Below are 23738 nucleotides of genomic sequence, written 5' to 3' on the forward strand. Positions count from 1 at the left end.
ACATTCTTTTTTGAAAATCCTAAAGATGCTCTCAGATGGCTCAATATGAATGAGCAACGGCTCAGGCAAAATCCACAACATTGATATGTAACCCTTTAAGGACTTTATTGATGATGAATACTTGACTTTCTGCTGCGATTACATAGGATTGGCCCAGTGGATAAAATTATTATGATACCCATTGATTGGTTGCAGCAGAACTCCCTGGAAGAGGAGTTTGGGTTTCCTTTTTTTCCCTTTTTCACTTCCAGAGATGGTTTTTGTTTTTCACACTTCCCTGCATTTTTCATTGTTCTCAGGCTTTTTTTTTTCTTGCTTTAAACCATTTTAGGAAGCGGGAATTTTGTCTCTCTTGTTTCGGCTTCAGGATGGACTGGTGCCCCAGTTTCAACGTTTATGTTGTGGGACAACTGTTAGATGCGGGGGGAGGGGGGGTGTTTCTGCAGCTTTAATAATGCTTTTATATTTATGTCTGCTGATGGTTCTCATGTGGTTCAGGAAGGTGGAGGAGGGGTGGAACTCTTTGCCGAGTGTGACTGCTTGCACTACATACGCATACCACCAGGATGGCGAGTAGGATTAACATTCTTTCTTGGAATGTCCGTGGCTTGGGGGTAGAGTTGAGCGCGGTTTGCGGTTCGAGGTTCTCCAGTTTGCGGCTCTAGTGATTTTGGGGGCTGTTCTAGATCGAACTAGAACTTGAGCTTTTTGCTAAAGCTCGATAGTTCTAGATACGTTCGAGAACGGTTCTAGCAGCAAAAAGACAAGCTAACTACTAGCTGGCTTTCCGCTGTAATAGTGTAAGTCACTCTGTGACTCACACTATTATGAAATGTCAGCGTATAGTGTGCGGGAACAGCGCGTTCAGATCACTGCTGCTGTGATAATGGCAATCGCCATTTTTCTTTTCTTTCCTTGTCTTCCTTCCCTAAGCGCGCGCATGTAGTGGGGAGGGCCAGCATGTCAGCCAATCCCAGACACACACACAGCTAAGTGGACTTTTAGCCAGAGAAACAACGACATGTGTGATAGGGTGTCCATGTCACATGCCCATGCATTGTAAAAACGGACATTTTCCTCCAGCACGCCATTATCTGCCTTCTGCGTCTTGGTGTCAGTCACCGCTGGCGTAGCTCCTGTCTCTGATACTGCTGTGTACGCTCTATACACAGGCCTATACAGAATAGGGATAGAAGTTTCTATTAGTCCTTGTAAGGGCTTATACCGGCAGGGTCAGAGCCATAGGTGACAGTCAGGTCCGTGAAAACAGATTTTAACAGCTACACAAGATGACAGCGACTGTGTAGCTAAGGTCAGGGATTTCCTCGCTGCATTTCCCCATTAGGTGGGATAGAAAGGGAGGCTTACTTTCCTCTACCTAGACCCACAACCCTGCCACTGTACCCTCCTGCTCTTTGCACACTCAAACTAATTGTTACTAAGCCATTATACTAGCAAACACTGAGGAAACTTAGTGGCATCCTAAAAGTGGCTGTTGGACTTCCATTAGTGCCCCACTGGTGCAAAGCTATTTGCAGCACCTCTGCATTGCACACTCAAACTCATTGTTACTAAGCCATTATACTAGCAAACACTGAGTAAACTTAGTGACATCATAAAAGTGGCTGTTGGACTTCCATTAGTGTCCCACTGGTGCAAAGCTATTTGCAGCACCACTGCATTGCACACTCAAACTCATTGTTACTAAGCCATTATACTAGCAAACACTGAGTAAACTTAGTGGCATCCTAAAAGTGGCTGTTGAACTTCCATTAGTGTCCCACTGGTGCAAACCTATGTGCAGCACCTCTGCATTGCACACTCAAACTCATTGTTACTAAGCCATTATACTAGCAAACACTAAGTAAACTTAGTGGCATCCTAAAAGTGGCTGTTGGACTTCCATTAGTGTCCCATTGTGCAAACCTATGTGCAGCACTTCTGCATTGCACTCTCAAACTCATTGTTACTAAGCCATTAAACTAGCAAACACTGAGTAAACTTAGTGGCATCCTAAAAGTGGCTGTTGGACTTCCATTAGTGTCCCTCTGGTGCAAACCTATGTGCAGCACCTCTGCATTGCACACTCAAACTCATTGTTACTAAGCCATTATACTAGCAAACACTGAGTAAACTTAGTGGCATCCTAAAAGTGGCTGTTGGACTTCCATTAGTGTCCCACTGGTGCAAACCTATGTGCAGCACCTCTGCATTGCACACTCAAACTCATTGTTACTAAGCCATTATACTAGCAAACACTGAGTAAACTTAGTGGCATCCTAAAAGTGGCTGTTGGACTTCCATTAGTGTCTCACTGGTGAAAACCTATGTGCAGCACCTCTGCATTGCACACTCAAACTCATTGTTACTAAGCCATTATACTAGCAAACACTGAGTAAACTTAGTGGCATCCTAAAAATGGCTGTTGGACTTCCATTAGTGTCCCACTGGTGCAAAGTTATTTGCAGCACCACTGCATTGCACACTCAAACTCATCGTTACTAAGCCATTATACTAGCAAACTATGCTGCCAGTTTAAGGGCCGTAGTTGCATTGTCAGGGATAGTTATTGTTGTTTATTCTGCTGTTAATAAAGATAGACCACCGCTGCAATCTACACCCCCTCTCAATTTTTACTACCACATTTTAAGTGCACAATCTTGTCGCAATCAAAATGAGTGGCAAAATGACAGATGCTGGTGGAAAGGGGAAGAGGCGTGTTGGAAAAGGAAAAAAAGGGTTTTCACGAACAACTGGAACAAAGGTAGATGATGGCCAAAAAAAGAAAATGCTTGAATGGATCTCAAGTGGTCCAACAAGTGCCCTCTCCTCCACCTCAACTACCGCATCCAAAAAACACCAGTCCTCTGAGTTGTCATCCCAATCACACTTGATTTCTCCCAGCTCTGAAGTCTCCATCCGCCCTGCACAGTATGGTGGAACTGAGATGGCTGAGTCTGCAGAGCTGTTCAGTCACACTATAGCCTGGAAATCAGAGGTGTGCTCCCAAGCTACAGTGAGTACAGACCAGGAAATGGTCTGCAGTGATGCCCAGAACCTTTGTGACTCAGATTCACGCCATGATGACCAAGTTTCTGAGCATAATGTTGACCCTTATTCACAAACTGAAACAACTGTTGTAATAGACAATGAGGAACATACTGATGACGATGAGACGCAGATACCAGATTGGGATGACAACTTAAATATTCGGTCAGGGCAAGAAGAGGCTCGGTCTGAGGGTGAGGGGAGTGCAAACACAACAATTAATGAGGAAGTTCTAGATCCCACCTACTGTCAACCCACAGTCAGGCTCTCGAGGAGGTCAACAGAGACGGTGGAGGTGGATGCAACTGACGACGAAGTTACCTTGCGCCTTCCTGGACAGAGTCGGAGTACTGGTAGCACGTCTACAACTGCATCCTCAGCCACCACTGTGCCTCTGAGCACTAGTCGGGGTAGATCAGCAAGTCACATGCCCTCTAAGCCTTGCCTAGCCTGGTCCTTTTTTGACATAGCAAAAGATCGCCCAAATTATGTGATCTGTAAAATTTGTCCTGATTCTGTTAGTAGAGGGCAAAACCTCAGCAGTTTGACAACTTCTCCCATAAATCGTCACATGAATAAATATCATATATCCCAGTGAGAAGCTCACCGTGCTGCAATGCGGCCTGGCGGAGCGAACCATCCACCGCCTGCCCCTTCCAGTGCATCCGCGTGCTCTTTATCTTCTAGGACTGTGGGGACAGCTGTCACACCTGGTTTTCCACGCACAACTTCCACCACTGTAACCGCAACAGGCAGTTTGCTTGGTAGGTCGCCAGTTGGTTTGGAAGGGGAAACAAGTGCTTGTGTACAGCTCTCTCAGACATCGATAGCACCAACGTTGGATGAAGGCAACATCATATCTATGCCTGCACTTTCCTCACAAACCTGCATTTTTCCAGGGACACCCTACTCAACATCGTCTACACACAGCAGCCAGATCTTTGTCCCTCAGATGTGGACAAATAAAAGACCATTTCCTGCGACCCATGACAAAGCTAAGAGGTTGACTTTATCCCTCTGTAAGCTCTTGGCTACCGATATGCTGCCTTTCCACCTGGTGGACACACAGGATTTTAGAGACCTTATGTCTGTCGCTGTGCCCCAGTACCAGATGCCCAGTCGCCACTACTTCTCTTAGAAAGGTGTGCCCGCGCTACACCAGCATGTCGCACACAACATCACCGCTTCCTTGAGAAACTCAGTGTGTGAATGGGTGCATTTCACCACCGATACTTGAACCAGTAAGCATGGACAGGGACGTTACATGTCGCTGACTGGGCACTAGGTAACTATGGTGATAGATGGTGAAGGGTCTGCTGCACAAGTCTTGCCGTCCCCACGACTTGTGTGTCCATCCTCTGTCTGTCCAAGTTCCACCACTGCTTCTGCCTCCTCCACCTCCGCCCCAAGCCTGCCTGGTCAGGCCACCAGCTTTCTCACTGCGCAGAAGGAATCACGCACCCCTCATTACTATGCTGGCAGCAGAGTGCAACGGCATCAGGCGGTCTTTAGCTTGACATGTCTTGGAAATAGGAGTCACACAGCGGATGAGTTGTGGGCAGCTCTGGAGACTGAGTTTAATAAATGGTTGTCTCCACTCAAGCTGCAGCCTGGTAAGGCCGTGTGCGACAATGCTGCAAAGCTGGGTGCGGCCCTTTGCCTGGGCAAGGTAACACACGTGCCTTGTATGTCTCACGTGCTGAACCTTGTTGTCTAGCAATTTTTAACACACTATCCCGGCCTAGGTGGCCTTCTGAACAGGGCATGAAAACTGTCTGCTCACTTCCGCCATTCAACCACCGCTGCTGAGAGACTTGCATCGCTCCAGAAGTCTTTCGGCCTGCCGGTTCATCGCCTAAAATGCGATGTGGCGACACGCTGGAATTCAACTCTCCACATGTTACCGCGACTGTACCAGCACCGCCGAGCACTGGTGCAATACGTCATGACGTATAGCCTGGGCCAACGAGATGCAGAGGTGGGGAAGACCACCCTGATGGAGTGGTCTCAGATCAAGGACCTATGCACCCTTCTGCACAGTTTCGACATGGCGATGAATATGTTTAGCACTGACAATGCCATTATCAGCATGACAATTCCAGTCATTTACATGCTGGAGCACACGCTAAACACTATTCGGAGTCAGGGGGTGGGACAACAGGTAGGGGAGGAACTACAGGAGGATTCATATGCGCAAGACACAACAACATCACCAAGGTCCAGACGTTCATCATCACCAACGCGGCAGGCATGGTACCATGGGGGACAGGGAACCTCAATTTCAATTAAAATTAAACTTATATTGATATATTTTAAAATTTAGACACCCATTAATAGTGAACACACAAAGGGCATAGATGATGAAGGGGAGGAGCTAAATATATGGGGTCCCTATAGCACCCTATGGGACTTTTCTCCTACCTACCAATGGAGGGTATGGCGCCGTAACTGTTTTGGGCGCCCCCGTTCCACGTCGGCTCACCCTCTAGTTGCCCTGGATAGTTAGTGAATTAAAATAGTAATTACACTACGGATGGCCATACAATAGTACTAGAATGTATTAAGTACAAAGTGCTCATGTAATCACACTGTCTGATAGTAATTACTATTTTAATTCACTAACTATCCAGGGCAACTAGAGGGTGAGCCGACGTGGAACGGGGGCGCCCAAAACAGTTATGGCGTCATACCCTCCGTTGGTAGGTAGGAGCAAGGTCCCATAGGGTGCTATAGGGACCCCATATATTTAGCTCCTCCCCTTCATCATCTATGCCCTTTGTGTGTTCACTATTAATGGGTGTCTAATTTTTAAAATATATCAATAAAAGTTTAATTTTAATTGAAATTGAGGTTTTTTGTTTTTCGTATATTGAACTCAATTGGTCCTATTGTATATGGTTTTTACCATGGGGGACAGGGATCAACAAGGGCGCATGGTAGCAGGCTAAATGTTGAGGAAGGTGCAGGAGAACATGAAGAAATGGAGGACGAACTGTCCATGGACATGGAAGACTCAGCGGATGAGGGAGACCTTGGTCAAATTTCAGTTGAAAGAGGTTGGGGGGAGATGTCAGAGGAAGAAAGAACGGTTAGCACCTCTATGCCACAAACACAGCGTGGACTTGGTCCGCATGGCTGCGCAAGACACATGAGTGCCTTCTTGCTGCACTACCTCCAACATGACCCACGTATTATCAAAATTAGAAGTGATGATGACTACTGGCTTGCAACACTATTAGATCCCTGGTACAAGTCCAAATTTTGTGACATAATTCCAGCCATAGAAAGGGACGCACGTATGCAGGAGTTTCAGCAGAAGCTGTTATTCGATCTTAGCTCGGCTTTTCCACCAAATAACCGTGCAGGTGCAGGGAGTGAATCTCCCAGTTGTAACTTGACAAACATGGGACGGTCTCGTCATCTTCAACAGTCTACCCGTACCAGTAGCACCGTATCTGGTGCTGGTAACAGCAATTTTATTAAATCTTTTCATCATTTTTTAGACCCTCCTTTGCAAGGCCACCAAAGACAACACGTCTGACACATAGTCAATGGCTGGAGAGGATGATACAGGAGTATCTCCAAATGAACATCGATGTCATTACTTTGCAAATGGAGCCTTGCTCATATTAGGCTTCAAATCTTGAAAAATGGCCAGAGCTCTCCACTTACGCCTTGGAAATTTTGTCGTGTCCAGCTGCCAGCGTTGTCTCTGAACGTGTCTTCAGTGCTGCTGGGTGTGTGCTGACAGATAAGCGCACGCGTCTGTCCAGTGACAATGTGGACAGACTAATGTTCATCAAAATGAACAAGTCATGGATTCACTAGGAATTTACTACCCCTGTGTCATCCTGGGGAAAGTAAATGCTTGTGTATTTTGAATGTGCTTGATGCAAATCTAGCTGTGAAGTGTACAACTAGGGCACAAGTGCTGCCACTGATGGGGTGTCTGTGTGGCCCAATTTTTTTTAAAAAAGGGAGACTCTTCTTGGAGTAACCCTTGCTGTGTTTTTAAAAATGATCCAAAATGCACAGCGCTGGGATCAGGAAAGACTTTGCTACCTACCCCGGTGTCATCCTGGCGACGTTTAAGTATTGCATATTTTGAATGTGCTTGATGCAAATCTAGCTGTGAAGTGTACAACTGGGGCACAAGTGCTGCCACTGAAGGGGTGGGTGTGTGTGGGGCCCAATTTTTGGAAAAAAGGGAGACTCCGCTTGGAGTAACCCTTGCTTACATTGTTTTTAAAAATGATCCAAGATGAACAGAGCTGAGATCAGGAAAGACTTTGCTACCTACCCCGGTGTCATCCTGGGGACGGTTAAGTATGGCGTATTTTTGAATGTGCTTGATGCAAATCTAGCTGTGAAGTGTACAACTGGGGCACAAGTGCTGCCACTGAAGGGGTGGGTGTGTGTGTGGCCCAATTTTTGGAAAAAAGGGAGACTCCGCTTGGAGTAACCCTTGCTTACATTGTTTTTAAAAATGATCCAAGATGAACAGAGCTGGGATCAGTAAAGACTTTGCTACCTACCTACCCCGGTGTCATCCTGGGGACGGTTAAGTATGGCGTATTTCTGAATGTGCTTGATGCAAATCTAGCTGTGAAGTGTACAACTGGGGCACAAGTGCTGCCACTGAAGGGGTGTGTGTGTGTGGGGCCCAATTTTTGGAAAAAAGGGAGACTCCGCTTGGAGTAACCCTTGCTTGCTGTGTTTTTTAAAAGGAGCCAAGATGAACAAGTCATGGTTCAGCAAAGACTTTGCTACCTACACCCGGGGTCATCCTGGGAACGGTTAAGTATGGCGTATTTTTGAATGTGCTTGATGCAAATCTAGCTGTGAAGTGTACAACTGGGGCACAAGTGCTGCCACTGCAGGGGTGGGGGTGTGTGTGGCCCAATTTTTGGAAAAAAGGGAGACTCCGCTTGGAGTAACCCTTGCTTACATTGTTTTTAAAAATGATCCAAGATGCACAGAGCTGGGATCATGAAAGACTTTGCTACCTACCCCGGTGTCATCCTGGGGACAGTTAAGTATGGTGTATTTTTGAATGTGCTTGATGCAAATCTACCTGTGAAGTGTACAACTGGGGCACAAGTGCTGCCACTGAAAGGGTGGGTGTGTGTGTGGCCCAATTTTTGGAAAAAAGGGAGACTCCGCTTGGAGTCACCTTGCGGTGTTTTACATGATTTTAGAAGGGCGTGCCATGCCTATATCTTTGTCTCCTCCTCTTTTTTCTTGTCCAGCTCTTTTGTTTTCGCATGAGTATATGTCCTTGTCACTTTCCCATGTGTTTGTGTTGTGTTGTGAGTTGTTTGTCACCTTTTGGACACCTTTGAGGGTGTTTTCTAGGTGTTTTTATGTGTTTGTGATTGCCTCCCATTATTTCCTCTGCGGTTCGAGTGGTTCGCCGAACCGGTACGCCGAACCGAACTCGAACGAAACTTCCGTTCGGCCAACCTGAACTCGAGCCGAACCGCGACCGGTTCGCTCATCTCTACTTGGGGGACCCCACAAAAAGGGTAGCAGTAATGGAACAGGTCAAATCCCACTTTTCAGCAATCATCTGCCTACAGGAGACACTTTTGGAGGGCGACAAAATAGCATACATGAATTGCTCATGGGTGGGCCATTGTTTCCACTCAACCTACACAGCTCATTCCAGAAGTGTCAGTATCTTAGTCCACAGAGCAATCCCATTTGAGATCATTTCATCCACAGTAGATCAGGAAGGTAGATTCATTTGCGTGCACTGTAAAATATTTAACAAGGAGCTCCTTCTGATAACAGTTTATTTACCGCCTCCATATAATAATACTGTTATGAACAAAATTGCGGAAATGATTAGCAAGACCCCCAATGTACAGGTGGTGTGCATGGGGGATTTCAACAACATCATTCACCCATATTGGGACAAACACAATGCGGGTACTCACTTAGAGCACCATCCTAACTCCAAATTTGGGGACACGGTGGCTGAACTGGCACTTTCAGATCTGTGGCGAATCAGAAACCCTGGAGTCAAGCGATTCTCGTGCTATTCCAAAACACACAACACTCTGTCCAGAATAGACCTGATCTTGGGCTCGGAGGGTATGCTTCCAATGGTAGAAAACACAGAATACCTTCCTAGAGGTTTATCAGACCATTCCCCACTGTTGACACGACTTAATATTTTACCTGGGCTTGATCGTACCCGTAGCTTGTGGTCCTTTAATCCTTTTTGGCTACAGATTATAGATGTGGGCCTGGTTGAACTAGCCCATAAATACTACTTTCAGGACAACTGTACTGGGGAGATGTCGCTTAACACTGTTTGGGATGCCATGAAGGCCTGTCTGAGGGGGTCACTGATACAGGGGGTCAGTAGATCTAAAATTAAGTCGGCACAATTTGAAATTTTTCTTAAAGAACGGGTCCAGATGACAGAACAGAAATACATTCTGTCAGGGGATACATGGGACTTACTGGAATGGAGGGAGGCACAAGAAGCATATGACTCTCACATTAAGGAGCAGGCCACTAACAAAAGACTTTTTTCACAACAGAGATTCTTTGCAGAGGGCGAAAAAGCGGGTCATTTATTAGCGGTGATTGCTAAAGCACAAAGGGGGAACACATTTGTGGGGGTGCTAAGGGACAAAACCGGGACCATAGTCAATCAACCTGACCAAATTTTGGCTACCTTCTCTGAATTCTACGAACAACTTTACAGTACTAAACTGCAATCTGATAGGGAACAGATAGCTTCTTACCTGAAAGACATCCCCTTGCCCTCACTTTTAGATGAGGACAGGGTATACCTAAACAGTCCACTCACACTGGAAGAGTTGCATTTAGCGGTATCCTCCATGCCCAATAATAAGTCACCGGGTTCAGGTTTAGGTAGGGGCACCGGCCAGGGATGCCCGCTATCCCCCTTACTATTTGCTCTGGCCATTGAGCCTATGGCGGCAATGGTTAGATCCAACCCAGACATAACAGGGTTCAGGAGGGGTGGTCCGGAGGAAAAAATAGCGTTGTACACAGATGACACACTCCTTTTTCTGGCCAATGCAACATCATCACTGCCAAGAGCAATGGGGGTTATACAAGAATTTGGGAAGTACTCAGGTCTATCAATTAACTGGGAAAAGTCTGTATTACTTCCGGTGGATGGAACCACAAACTCACTTAACTACATACACTCGGGCCTACAGGTTGTTGCCCAGTTTAAATATTTGGGGATAATAGTCACCACTCGTGTTGAGGATTATGAGAATCTCAACCTAACCCCTATTCTGTCGAAATTTAAGGATAAGAAGGAAGTCTTGTCTCGCCTGCCCTTCTCAGCAGTTGACCGCACTAACTTGATCAAAATGATCTGGATGCCCCAACTATTATACAAGCTAAACAACTCTCCACAATGGATCCCACAAAGATTTTTCCATAAGGTAAATGCATTATTCCGGGAATTGATCTGGAGTGGAAAGATGCCGTGCATTAGGCTCCAGACCCTGCAGAGGGATAAAAGTAGTGGAGGTCTAGCGGTACCCAATCCATGAGTTTACTATCTGGTGGCTTAGCTTCAGCACATTCGGGGATGGGAGGACCCTGGAGGGGGGGGGCACAGTATATGATTCTACAGCAATATTTTCACTCCACTAGTCTATACGAGGTTCAAGAGGCAGGAGGCTCCGGAGCTGCTGCTAATAGTTGCCCAACCCTACTACTAATCCATAAACTTTGGGATAAAACTAAAAAACTACAAGACATTCGGGGAATTTCACAATACACTTCTATATGGAAAACTCCATGGTTACCTAACTTGCATCGTTTAGAGGGGTTTGGGAGCTGGGCTTTGAGAGGGATAAATAGATTCACACATATTGTGGAAGGGGGCCAACTCAGAGGCTTCCCTCAGTTGCAAGCAGAGTTTGGGATCCAGAATTCGGAGTTTTATAAGTACTTGCAACTGAGACATGCCTTTCAGGCAGAAACCTCTATTACGGGTAGAGCATTGGAGCAGAACAAAGTCATGCAACGCATAGCAACCTCTAAAGGCTCAACGGGAGTGATCTCTCATTTATATTGGGATCTATTATATCTGGTGCACCGGAATTGTCCAGTAAACGTAAAAGAAAAATGGGAATGAGCTATAGGACCTATTGAGGACAACCAATGGGTAGAAATTTTAGAAAGAATTCCTAGTCTATCACTGGGGGAGGCATACAGACTGTCCCACCTGTACGTTATTCACCAAGTATATCTCACTCCTAGATTCCTGTTTGATATTGGAGTTAGAACTGATCCCTTCTGACCGCGATGCAAAATATGTTCCGCAGATCTATTCCATATGATGTGGTCGTGTCCTGATATTGAACATTACTGGAGAGAGGTGACAGAGATAATCGATAGAGTATATACGATAGAGACGAGCTTAACTCCCTTTGTATGTATTCTGGGATACGTGGAGGATTTACCTTTGGAGGAGGAGGGCAAAGTGGCCATATCTAGACTATTATATATTGCCAGGAAACTAATCGCTCAACACTGGATCTCGGACCACTTTCCTACAATATCTGAATATGTCAAAAAAGTTAATTGGGTGATAAATGTGGAGAAAAGTATATATTGGAAAAGAAATGGCGTAATCAAATTTGAAAAAATATGGGCACGATGGATAGATGGGTCAGGGTTGGCTTCGAGGGAACTGATTAGGTTTAGATTCAGCTTATATATAAAATGGATCAAAAAAGTCCCGGGAATATTTCAATATGACAAGTAAACAGGTATTCCCAATTATTCAAAATTTATTACAATAAAAATTCAGCACCAACAGTGTAAACAAACATACGACCATATAGGCCATGTACAAAAATACACAGATAGATACATTTTCAGGAAATAAGCAGTGGTTCACATTCAGAGAAGGGTCAAAGGACTTAACTCATGGGTTAGGATTAGTCATTCATTCAGCACCAGTGATTATGGAGTATAGCAGTCCATACAGTCCATTAAACTTGTTGCTCTGTAGACATCCTTTTAATAGAATTGAACCATCAGCTTTATAATTCCATATGGCAATTTCCACCTCAGTACTCCACCTCGACGCGTTTCCCCACACAGAAAGTGCGGTTCATCAGGAGGCTATGAAGTAAGTATATTGAATCAACATGGAGATATATATATATAGAGATCAACATTTAAAAAATTATCACATTGGCATGAATAGATGAAAAATCCATTAGCAGATGGTACTTGCCCAGTAAGATGTATGAGTCAGGTGTGCAGATCCATGGCGTTGGATAACAGAGTCAGCGATGGCACAGATGATGCTGTACAGATGACCACCACAGCCCCAAATGATCGCCATGGATCTGCACAGCCAAGTGGAGCTATATATGCTCCCCATCACTCAGAACACCTGGGCACAGACAGGAGGAATATAATCAAAGTAAATAGTTTTTCAAGAAGAGGATTTTGAGTGCTTCCAGTCCCTCTCTGACCTCCTTAAGGATAATGCTAAGGGGAGGGGAGATGGTCCCTTCACTAGTCTAAAGAGGCCGAGTAAGAAATCTCCACCAATTAATAACTGCACAAGTGTTGATATATTTCTAAAACTTGTGCAGGACGACCTTATGAAAATTCCTCAATCACATCCTGGTCCTAACTCTAATCTCTCGGAAGAGGAATCCCTGGCTCTTGATAGGCTATCTAAAAATGAAAGTATTATCATAAAAAAGTCCGATAAGGGCGGGAATCTTGTGGTTTTAAACCACTCTAAATATCTTAACATGTGTTACTCCCTATTGAAGGATAGGGAGACTTATGAAAGGCTTTCGAGTGACCCTACAAATACTTATGTCGATATTCTTCTCCCCATATTGGATCAGGCTGGGAAAGCTGGCCTTATTTCGGATGGCGAGTATGAGTTCTTATTACCACAGTGTCCAATGATCCCAGTGTTTTATGCACTTCCCAAAGTGCATAAGGGCCTGGAGCCACTTAGGGGCAGGCCTATTGTGGCAGGGATTAATTCCCTGTCCCAGAATGTCGGCATCTATGTGGACAAGGTCCTGCGCCCATTTGTTACCTCTCTCCCATCCTATGTTCGGGACACTCCCCATTTATTGCAAATTCTTGAAGATGTAAGTGTGAGCTCAGAGACCATCTTGGCCTCCATTGATGTTGAGGCACTCTATAGCTCGATCCCCCATGATTTAGGATTACAGGCGGTTAATTTTTTTCTAAGGACTAGAGCCATTGAGTGTGTGAGGCACAGCAATTTTGTCGAAGAATTGCTGTCCTTCACACTACATCATAATTATTTTTTATTTGATACCAAGTACTTCCACCAGCTCAGGGGTACAGCTATGGGGAGCCCTTGTGCCCCCAGTTATGCTAATTTATTCCTGGGCTGGTGGGAGGAAACGGTAGTTTTTGGGGGGGAGGATGGGGAATCTCATCAATGTATCGGACTTTGGGTCCGATACATTGATGACATCCTCATCCTCTGGACAGGTTCTATTTTTGAGTTTGAGCAGTATGGACTGCTATACTCCATAATCACTGGTGCTGAATGAATGACTAATCCTAACCCATGAGTTAAGTCCTTTGACCCTTCTCTGAATGTGAACCACTGCTTATTTCCTGAAAATTTATCTATCTGTGTATTTTTGTACATGGCCTATATGGTCGTATGTTTGTTTACACTGTTGGTGCTGAATTTTTATTGTAATAAATTTTGAATAATTGGGAATACCTGTTTACTTAGATTCAGCTTACTCTAAATTGATAACAAGGGGAAAAGGGCGAGAAATTTCTACAGAACTTATCTATAATGATGACGGAGGTTTGGGGAGAAGAGAGTAGCATGGGAACAGGTTAGATTCTTCATAAAAAATGACATTTAACTGTGTACAATGCCAAACAAAGCAAAAACAAGAGCTGATGACTCAGAGATAACCTAGAAGACCTGGGAACCAGTCACGTGTGTAAGGACACGTCAGACCGGATGACAACCCAGTTAGCGTTTCGGTGGAGCGGGCACTACTCCGACCACGCGTGAAGGGAACACGTCAGGCCGGGTGGTGACCAGGTAGCGTTGACCGAGAAGATCGCTGCGACAGTGCCTTGTCGGCCACATATGTAACACACATCAGGCCGAGCGGTCCTTCGATTAGCGTTTCTGGTCACCACTCGACTGGCCACATGTGTGAAGGACACGTCAGACCAGGTAGTCACACCAGTAGCATTTGACTGGGAAGCCGAGGAGAGAAATAGGGTTCACACACCCAATCCAGGAACACCCTGTTAACTCCACAGGGGTTCTAGGATACACTGTTCGTGCACGTAGAGGGCACTCTCAGACAGGTGACGCAGCAGGTATGCTGTCCATGTGCGTACAGAACACAACTGGACAAGTAACGCAACAGGTATGCTGTCCGTGTGTGTAGGAGGCACAAACGGACAGGTGACAAAGCAGCCGCAGTCCAGTTAACGCCACTGAACTGCTATAGCACAAGTGAAACGGCAGCAAGGAAGCACGGCACCTGACCCTGATGTGCCGAGCCACGAATCTTGGCGTGACAGGCACCATTCGCCTAGCCCTACCTACCACTTCCAACAAAGCTTATGCCACCATGAACTCTAAATAAAGACTGCGCACCTCCATGTTGTCTCCAGCCCCTTTTATAACCTGGGTCCACCCCAAACCCAGGGTGGAACCACCAAGGTCCAATAGCAGAGTGCTGAGTCATCAGCGACGTCACCAGCGGCCTATCCGGAACCGTCACGTCATTGATGACCTCATGGCAGCCACACCCCAAACACTTCACCAGTCATCGTCTGACGACCAATGGTGAGGTGCTAGATCATAGGGGGGGCCTCTGCGAGCCAGTCTGGAGTGGCCACGTCATCAGGACACCTGACACCCTCTGCCCTATCAGGGCCTGCCACCTCACGACATGCTCAGTGAGGTCCTTTCTGGACCTAGCCTCTGATGCACTAAGTGCCTGAGCATGCTAAGTAGCCTGAACAACAGACTCAGAAATCAGACTATCTGCCTGAGCATACTCAGTAGGCACATCCCAGAACTTAGACACAGTCCAAGTACCTGTGCAAAGAGGCTGTTAGGATTAATTGTGGGAGCATGCTCAGTAGCCTGAACTGAGGACTTAGTCTCAGAAATGACACAATCAGGCTGAGCATGCTCACTAGGCAAAACACCGGGCTTAGGCTCTGGCTGGGGTAAATCGGCACGTGCATGCGCACTAGTCGCCTCTCCCCACTTAGATGTGGTGGAAGGAGCAGCCAACTGAATGACCTGAGGCACGGCCAAGAATGGCAGCCGGCACCTGGGCGCAACAGGAATCGCAGCAGGCTGCTTGTGGCTATGGCGGCGCCGGTTCGTAACATGCAGCTACCCCAGAAGTGGCATATCCATTCAATGCACCAATTTTGGTGTATTAGCCGGCTCTCCCTGATTGCCCTAGTTCAGTGGCAATTGGGGCAATAATTGTGGGGAAGGCAGCTGGCAATAAGCCCAGTGGTTAATAATGGACAGGTGTCTGTCAGACAACCCTATTACTAATCCAATAAGCATAAAGTAAAAAAAATGCACAGAAACAGGATAAAAACAATTTGAATACGGTCTGCCATACACTCCCTTGTTAACCAATCAGTAACTGTGACATCACCACTAGTGAGAAATTTCCAGCTGCCACTGACTAGCAGGGACACATGCAGCATCATTCTGAAAAGAACACATTCTCAGAACACAGCTCCATAGGAATCAATGGACATTGTGAGCTATACAGGTTGGATTATGTCTGAACTTTCAAGTCTTATTTTGAAGTAACAAATTGGTGAACAAGGGTGTGTGAGGGAGTCTTTAATCACCAACTGGATTAAGTCAGAACATCGAGAATTTTTATTATTATTAAATTAGTGGGTGTTTGGGTGAGAGTGTATTCAAATAACCTTTTTTTCCTATGTCTGTCTTTTTTTTACCTCTCCCCTTTCTGGGTTAGTAATGGGTTTTTCTGATAGACACCTATAAACTGCTAATCCCTGGGCTTGATGCCAGCTGTCCATTCCCAGATGACATCAACTCCATCAGTATTACCCCGGTTGCCACTGCATCAAGGCAATCGAGAAGAGGTGGGTAAAGTGCCAGAATTGGGGCATCTAATGGATGGGCCACTTCTGGGGCGGCTACGGGCTGTTATTTTTAGGCTGGAAGGTGCCAAAAAAACATTAAACTTCCCATACTGAATATACCAGCCCCCAGCTATCTGCCTTTCCTTGGCTTATTGCCAAAAATAGGGCTGAGCCCATACCATTAATTCTTTATTTTTTTAAAGAAAGCATAAGATCACCTCTATTTTTCCATAATCAGCCAAGTTAAATCTTAAAGCTGTGGTTTGCAGCCCGCTGTTGCCTGCTTTATCCTCACTGGTTATCAAAAATAGCCATCAACCAAAGTCTTTTTTTTATTTATTTTCTAGCCATATTTGATTGAAGGCAATTGTCCCCATTTTGCTTCTTTTTTATCCTCCTAGGTCTTACTACAACCATTTTAAAGCCATTTTAGAAAACATAAGTTCAAGTCTCTATTGACATATGTGGAGATGAGCGGACCTATGGAAGTTTGGGTTCTGTAGGGTCAGCTGGACTTTAGATAAAGTTTTGTTCTGGACCCGAAGTTGACCTGAACCTCATTGGAAGTCACTTTTTTGGCAGTTTGGTTCTCCATCCACATACAGCCAGCCATAAACAGAGCACTTCTAGGGAGGGAGGGGGGAGTTATTTCATTATTTTTTACACAATACTTCTGATAACACTGATTTTTCCCCCAGTGCAAGCCATTTCAACACTGCAAGCGTCTCTCACTGGGTCGAGCACCAAGTTTACCCGAGCACATCGATTCTTACTTGAGTGGTTTGTATATGTAAAGCACCCAAACTCAAACATTCATATTTTTGTAAAGTCTGTCTTTGGAACGAACACCGAAATTTAAAGTTTGGGTCAGCTCATCTCTACTTATATAGGGTTTCATGTCTGCGGTCAACTTTGGGTGCCTAACCAACTTTTTTTTTAACTTGAAACTTGCTCACAAGAGAGGCTGTAATATATGTAGGAAAACAATATATTATCATACTTCCACAGAACAATTTTTTCAGAATTTTTTCTCCTCAACTTCTTTCTTCTTCTGAAAAAATTCTTCTGTGGAGGTATGATAATACATTGTTTTCCTATATATATTACCACCTCTCTTGTGACCAAGTTATACTGTTTTGTCAGTCCAGTTTTGTATTTTATGTATATATGTATTTTTGTAATATATTGTAAAATATTGATTATTGCTTTTTCACTTTTTTCAGTGACTGTACGTGAAAAAGGCCCTGCGAGGCCAAAACGTCCTATCCTTTCTGTCGCTTTATAAATAAATACACAAATTTTTGCAAGGAAAATTCAACTTTTTCTCATTTGATATACCTAAAAAAAAAAGAGAGCAGTGTTTGTTACATGGACAGTTTTAAAACAGAACCTTGGGTTTGTTCATCTCTACTCTTGTTTCCATTATAGTTTTCCTCTGATTATTACACTCCTGGTTTTGGCTTACAAATTTTGAGATAAAATACTGACCAAATCCTCAACGTTTGGCCTAAGGCCACGTGCACACATTGAGTATTTGGTGAGTTTTTTACCTCAGTATTTGTAGCTAAAACCAGGAGTGGAACAATCAGACGAAAAGTACAATAGAAACACGCACACCACTTCTGTATTTATTACCCACTCCTGGTTTTGGATTACAAATACTGAGGTAAAAAACTCACCAAATACTCAACATGTGCATGTGGCCTAATGGAGGTGGATGGGTTAAATATAAAATGAATATTTAGGTTTACCTCACAATTAAAGTATTTATGCTTTCAATATCTTATATGCAAGAACTATAGCCAGAAAAATACTATTTCTTTTTAACACTATACTATACATAAAGATTTTATTTTAGTAGAAGAAAAATCAAGTTTGGGGTTCACCATCAGGAGCACAAAAATATAAATTACCTCTGTGCCTTTGAGACACCATCATTCTTTACACAAACAATGAATCTGTTATATTTAAGATCCAAACATGCTCTACTTTCAGCAACTTCTTCCACTAAAACTGTCAATAATGTAGATTTAAAATCTCACACTAAACCACCCTTTGAGATTTCAATAGTAATTTCTCGCCTCTTTTCAAATTGTAAGTAATCGTAATTACACAGGCAGGCATTTCTGTTTGTGAGATGCATAATGTTTAATAAATTGTATTCAGAGTTTTATTCTGCTTTGCAATAATATGAATTGCTTCAAGTACTTTTAAATATGTTTTTATGATGGATAAATATTTGTTTTCAGGGGATTGATATTGCATGTTAAAATACCAAAATATAGAAGCTTGAATACTTTAACTGAATGATATTTGGCTATGGCTTTCATACCACTGCTGATTGCCACATCCATTTTCTTCTTTGCATGATTTGTAGCCCTCAGGGTCTTCTTCCAATTACTTCCAAACTGCATGACTATACTATTTTAATAATAATGACATATTCACAGATTTTTGCAGCTTAAAATAATGGAGCCTTAAAATTTCAACTTATGTGTCTGCTGATAATATTGAAGCACCTACATTAGCTGAAACACATTACCATTACTATCCATCACTTGTCTAAAATGCATTTTGCTTTTTTTTCTTTTTTTTATATATGATGAGCTGGGCACAGATAACTGAATATAGAATATATATTATACCACTGAATGAAGGTTTTAAAAACTCATAAAAAAACATTGCTGAATATTCATTGCGTGCTAACAATTTCTTTTCAACTGTTGTGTGAGACTTTGCAAGGAGTCTTTTATGTTATCTTCACTCGTCACAATGATACAATTTTACATCTCTAGCAACCTTTCATTTTTAAACCAATAATTTGATAACTTATTACACTTAATAAAACTATGAACTAATGTTTGAATGATGTATTAAAAAGACTTAAGGCTGCTATACATGTAGTGACGTCGCTAGCAATGTCGCTCTTGAAGCACCCACCCCCGTAGTTTGTGCATCACGGGCAAATCGCTGCCAGTGGCGCACAATATCGCTAGTACCCGTCACACAAACTTACCTGCCTAACAACGTCGCTTTGGCCACCGAACTGCCTCTTTTCTAAGGGGGCGGTTAGTGCGGCATCACAGCGACATCACACGGGAGGCGTACAATAGAAGCAGAGGGGCGGAAAGCAGCCGAATGAAAGTCACGCCTACCTCATTGCCGGAGGACGCAGATACAGTGTTGTTCCTCATTCCTGCGGTGTCACACATAGCGATGTGTGCTGCCTCAGGAACGACGAACAACCTGCATCTTGCAGCATCAACGATATTTGGGATTTGAATGACGTTCTAACGATCAACGATTAGGTGAGTATTTTTGATCAATAGTGGTCGCTCGTACGTGTCACACGCAACAACGTCGCTAACGAGGCCGGATGTGCGTCACGAATTCTGTGACCCCAACGACATCTCGTTAGCGATGTCGTTGCTTATAAAGCCCCCTTTAGTAATAATATTTAACAAAATACACAAAATAATTGATTCTTACTTTGTTTTAATCAAGGTTAAATGGTCACAAATCAGACAAAATAAATAAGTTGCTAATGTCGTGGGCGGAGGGGCCGCGCTCGCTATGCTCGGGTCTGCTGCTGCTGCTCGGTGGCTCGAGCTGTGGGCTGGACCCGGGGACTGGAGCAACGCTCCTCGCCCACGAGTGAAAAGGGAGTGGTTTGTTTTGGGAGATAGATCGTGACGCCACCCACGGGTCGTGGTGATTATGGGCACCACCGCTGCTGGTGACGGGGATCCCGGGAGCGATGGTAGGGAGCAGCTAGGATGTTGTCCCCTCCGTGGGTAGGGATTAGTGATCCCGGGGCCCGGTGGTGTAACAGGGAGGCAGGATGGCTGGGGTGCAGGGTTGCAGGGGCAGCACGGCGCGGTGCCGGATGGCACTGTGGTACTCACTCAGACACAGATGCTCAGAGTCTCTGGTAAACCAAACGGCTGGATGGACGGGTCCCGCAGCTGGCTGCAGTGTTTGTGCTCTCCCTGGACAGGGTGATGGTGGCTGTCTTTCCCTGCACCTTGTTAGAATGTTATGACTCCTGTGGTTGCCCACCGGTAGTCCGCTCCCCGGCGTATAGGTACCGAAGGAGCCCGTTTTGCCCGCCTGCGCTGGCCCTTGGATCTGTAGCATATGGCGGTGGCTGTGTATCCTCATGGTGTGGACTGTTGCCTTCTGTCGAGTCTTGCGTGTTAGGAAACCCCTGGGGTTCCGGTCACTTTCAGATTTGACCATTCTCGGCAGCTCCAAGCCTAGTCGGGGTCCGATGGCCCTGCCTTTGTGCTTAGCTTCACTCCGCTCCCCGGTTCGGTACCGGCGGGCCACCACCCGACCCCGGTCCTACGGTTCCGCAGAGATCCACTAACTCCTGCAGATGGCCACCACCATCTGCCAACCTTGCTGTTTGTGTCTGGGCCCCTACCCAGACACCGACAGTTTCTGACCTCTCACTTTCAACTCTAAAACGAATCTGTCGCTTTTCCTGCTTTCAGGCCTGTGAACTCCTCGGTGGGATCTAATTTGGTATCACAGTAAAACCATGATTGGCCATTTACTGAACTAAATTTGCAACTATTTCGGATTAATAAATTACATGTATAACCCAGCACAGCCCAGCACAGTGGCAGATAAGATTTTATTGGTGATTACATTGGTATTCTCAAACTATACTTAACCTGCTCACTATTAAGCCTGCTTTACATGTTACGATTCTGCATACGATATCGTATGTGATGGTAACCCCCCCCATCGTATGTGCGGCACGTTCAATTTGTTGAATGTGCCGTACATACGAGTAACCCCCGTCACACGTACTTACCCGTCCATATGATCTCGATGTGGGTGGCGAACGTCCACTTCCTGGAGTGGGAGGGACGTTCGGAGTCACAGCGACGTCATGTGGCAGCCGGTCAATAGAAGTGGAGGGGCGGAGCTGAGCGGGACGTAAATATCCCACCCACCTACTTCCTTCCGCATTACCAGCCGGGAGCCACAGGATGCAGGTAGATCTGTTCATCATTCCCGGGGTGTCACACGCTGGGATGTGTGCTAACCAGGGTACGATGAACAATCTGACATTCAATTCATGAGGAATGAACGATGTGCGTGCGATGAATGTTTTACCTTTCAATCGCAATCGCATGTTACTGTTACACACTGCAATGTACCTTACAATGCCGGATGTGCGTCACTTACGACGTGACCCCGCCGACACATTGTAAGATACATTGCACCGTGTAAAGCGAGCTTTAGAGATTAGCAGATTGTTTAAAATTCTAATTCACTGATTTCGATGATTTTTTCCTCAAAAATGTACATTTTCAACAAATAGTGAATTTCAATCTTCTAATTGCCTAGAAAATGCATGTACAGTGCTGGCCAAAAGTATTGACACCTCTGCAATTTTGTCAGATAATACTCAGTTTCTTCTTGAAAATGATTGCAATCACAAATTCTTTGGTATTATTATCTTCATTTAATTTGTCTTCAATGAAAAAAAATATAAAAAAAGGGGGTGGACAAAAGTATTGGCACTGTTTAAAAAATCATGTGATGCTTCTCTAATTTGTGTAATTAACAGCACCCGTAACTTACCTGTGGCACCTAACAGGTGTTGGCAATAACTAAATCACACTTGCAGCCAGTTGACATGGATTACAGTTGACTCAACCTCTGTCCTGTGTCCTTGTGTGTACCAGATTGAGCATGGAGAAAAGAAAGAAGACCAAAGAACTGTGTGAGGAATTGAGAGTCCAAATTGTGAGGAAGCATGAGCAATTTAAAGGCTACAAGTCCTTCTCCAAAGACCTGAAAGTTCTTCTGTCTACGGTGCGCAGTGTCATCAAGAAGTTTAAAGCCAATGACACTGTGGCTACCCTCCCTAGATGTGGAAGGAATAGAAAAATTGACGAGAGATTTCAACGCAAGATTGTGCGGATGGTGGATAAAGAACCTCGACTAACATCCAAACAAGTTCAAGCTGCCCTGCAGTCCGAGGGTATAACAGTGTCAACCCGTACTATCTGTCGGCGTCTGAATGAAAAGGGACTGTATGGTAGGATACCCAGGAAGACCCCACTTCTTACCCTGAGACATAAAAATGCCAGGCTGGAGTTTGCCATAACTTACCTGAGAAAGCCTAAAACGTTTTGGAAGAATGTTCTCCGGTCAGATGAGACAAAAGTAGAGCTTTTTGGTAAAAGCCATCAACATAGAGTTTACAGGAAAAAAAAGAGGCATTCAAAGAAAAGAACACGGTCACTACAGTCAAACATGGCGGAGGTTCCCTGATGTTTTGGGGTTGCTTTGCTGCCTCTGGCACTGGACTGCTTGACCGTGTGCATGGCATTATGAAGTCTGAAGACTACCAACAAATTTTGCAGCATAATGTAGGGCCCAGTGTGAGAAAGCTGGGTCTCCCTCAGAGGTCATGGGTCTTCCAGCAGGACAATGACCCAAAACACACTTCAAAAAGCACTAGAAAATGGTTTGAGAGAAAGCACTGGAGACTACTAAAGTGGCCAGCAATGAGTCCAGACCTGAATCCCATAGAACACCTGTGGAGAGATCTCAAAATGGCAGTTTGGAGAAGGCACCTTTCAAATCTCAGGGACCTGGAGCAGTTTGCCAAAGAAGAATGGTCTAAAATTCCAGGAGAGCATTGTAAGAAACTCATTGATGGTTACCGGAAGCGGTTGCTCGCAGTTATTTTGGCTAAAGGTTGTGCAACTAAGTATTAGGTTAAGGGTGCCAATACTTTTGTCTGGCACATTTTTGGAGTTTTGTGTGAAATGATCAATGATTTGATTTTTGTTTCATTCTCTTTTGTGTTTTTTCATTGCAAGCAAAATAAATGAAGTTAATAATACCAAAGAATTTGTGATTGCAATCATTTTCAAGAAGAAACTGAGTATTATCTGATAGAATTGCACGGATGCCAATACTTTTGGCTAGCACTGTATATTACTTTGAGGTCTGATAAGAATGTATTGAATGGTGAAACGTTAATTCCTCTACCCTCAAAATTTCTTAACAGTTGTGAAAAAATGTAAATATTTTGTATCAGAAAACGCAAACAATATAGATTTTATAAAAGCAATGTTCTCTTTCTCACAATCCTAATCATGGTGATGTTGAGAAAATTCACCCCATGTGCAGGTGTACCACCCCGCAGCCTCGGCTGCGACCGCCGAGCCACTCGGATCCGTGCTCGTGTACTGCGGGTGGTGGCTCGAGCCTCTAACAGACCCGGGGGTCACGTCGCTCTGAAAGGGGTAGTGGCGGTGCACGCAGGGGTTTGGGTGATTGTTTGGTGGAATTGATAAAGTTCGTGACGCCACCCACGGGTTGTGGTGATTGTATGGTGGACACCACCACTGCCGTTGACTAGGCCTCCCAGTGATGGTGTTATGCAGCTTGGTGTTAACCCCTCCGTGGGCAGGGGGCGATGGTCCCAGGGGCCGGCGGGAAGGTGAGGGCTGGGGTGCAGGGCACAGGGTCACGGTGCAGCGCAGTGCGATGTCTGATGGCACTGGTGTACT

The sequence above is a fragment of the Anomaloglossus baeobatrachus genome, chromosome 1 (genome assembly GCF_048569485.1).
Source record: "Anomaloglossus baeobatrachus isolate aAnoBae1 chromosome 1, aAnoBae1.hap1, whole genome shotgun sequence".
Taxonomy (NCBI): domain Eukaryota; kingdom Metazoa; phylum Chordata; class Amphibia; order Anura; family Aromobatidae; genus Anomaloglossus; species Anomaloglossus baeobatrachus.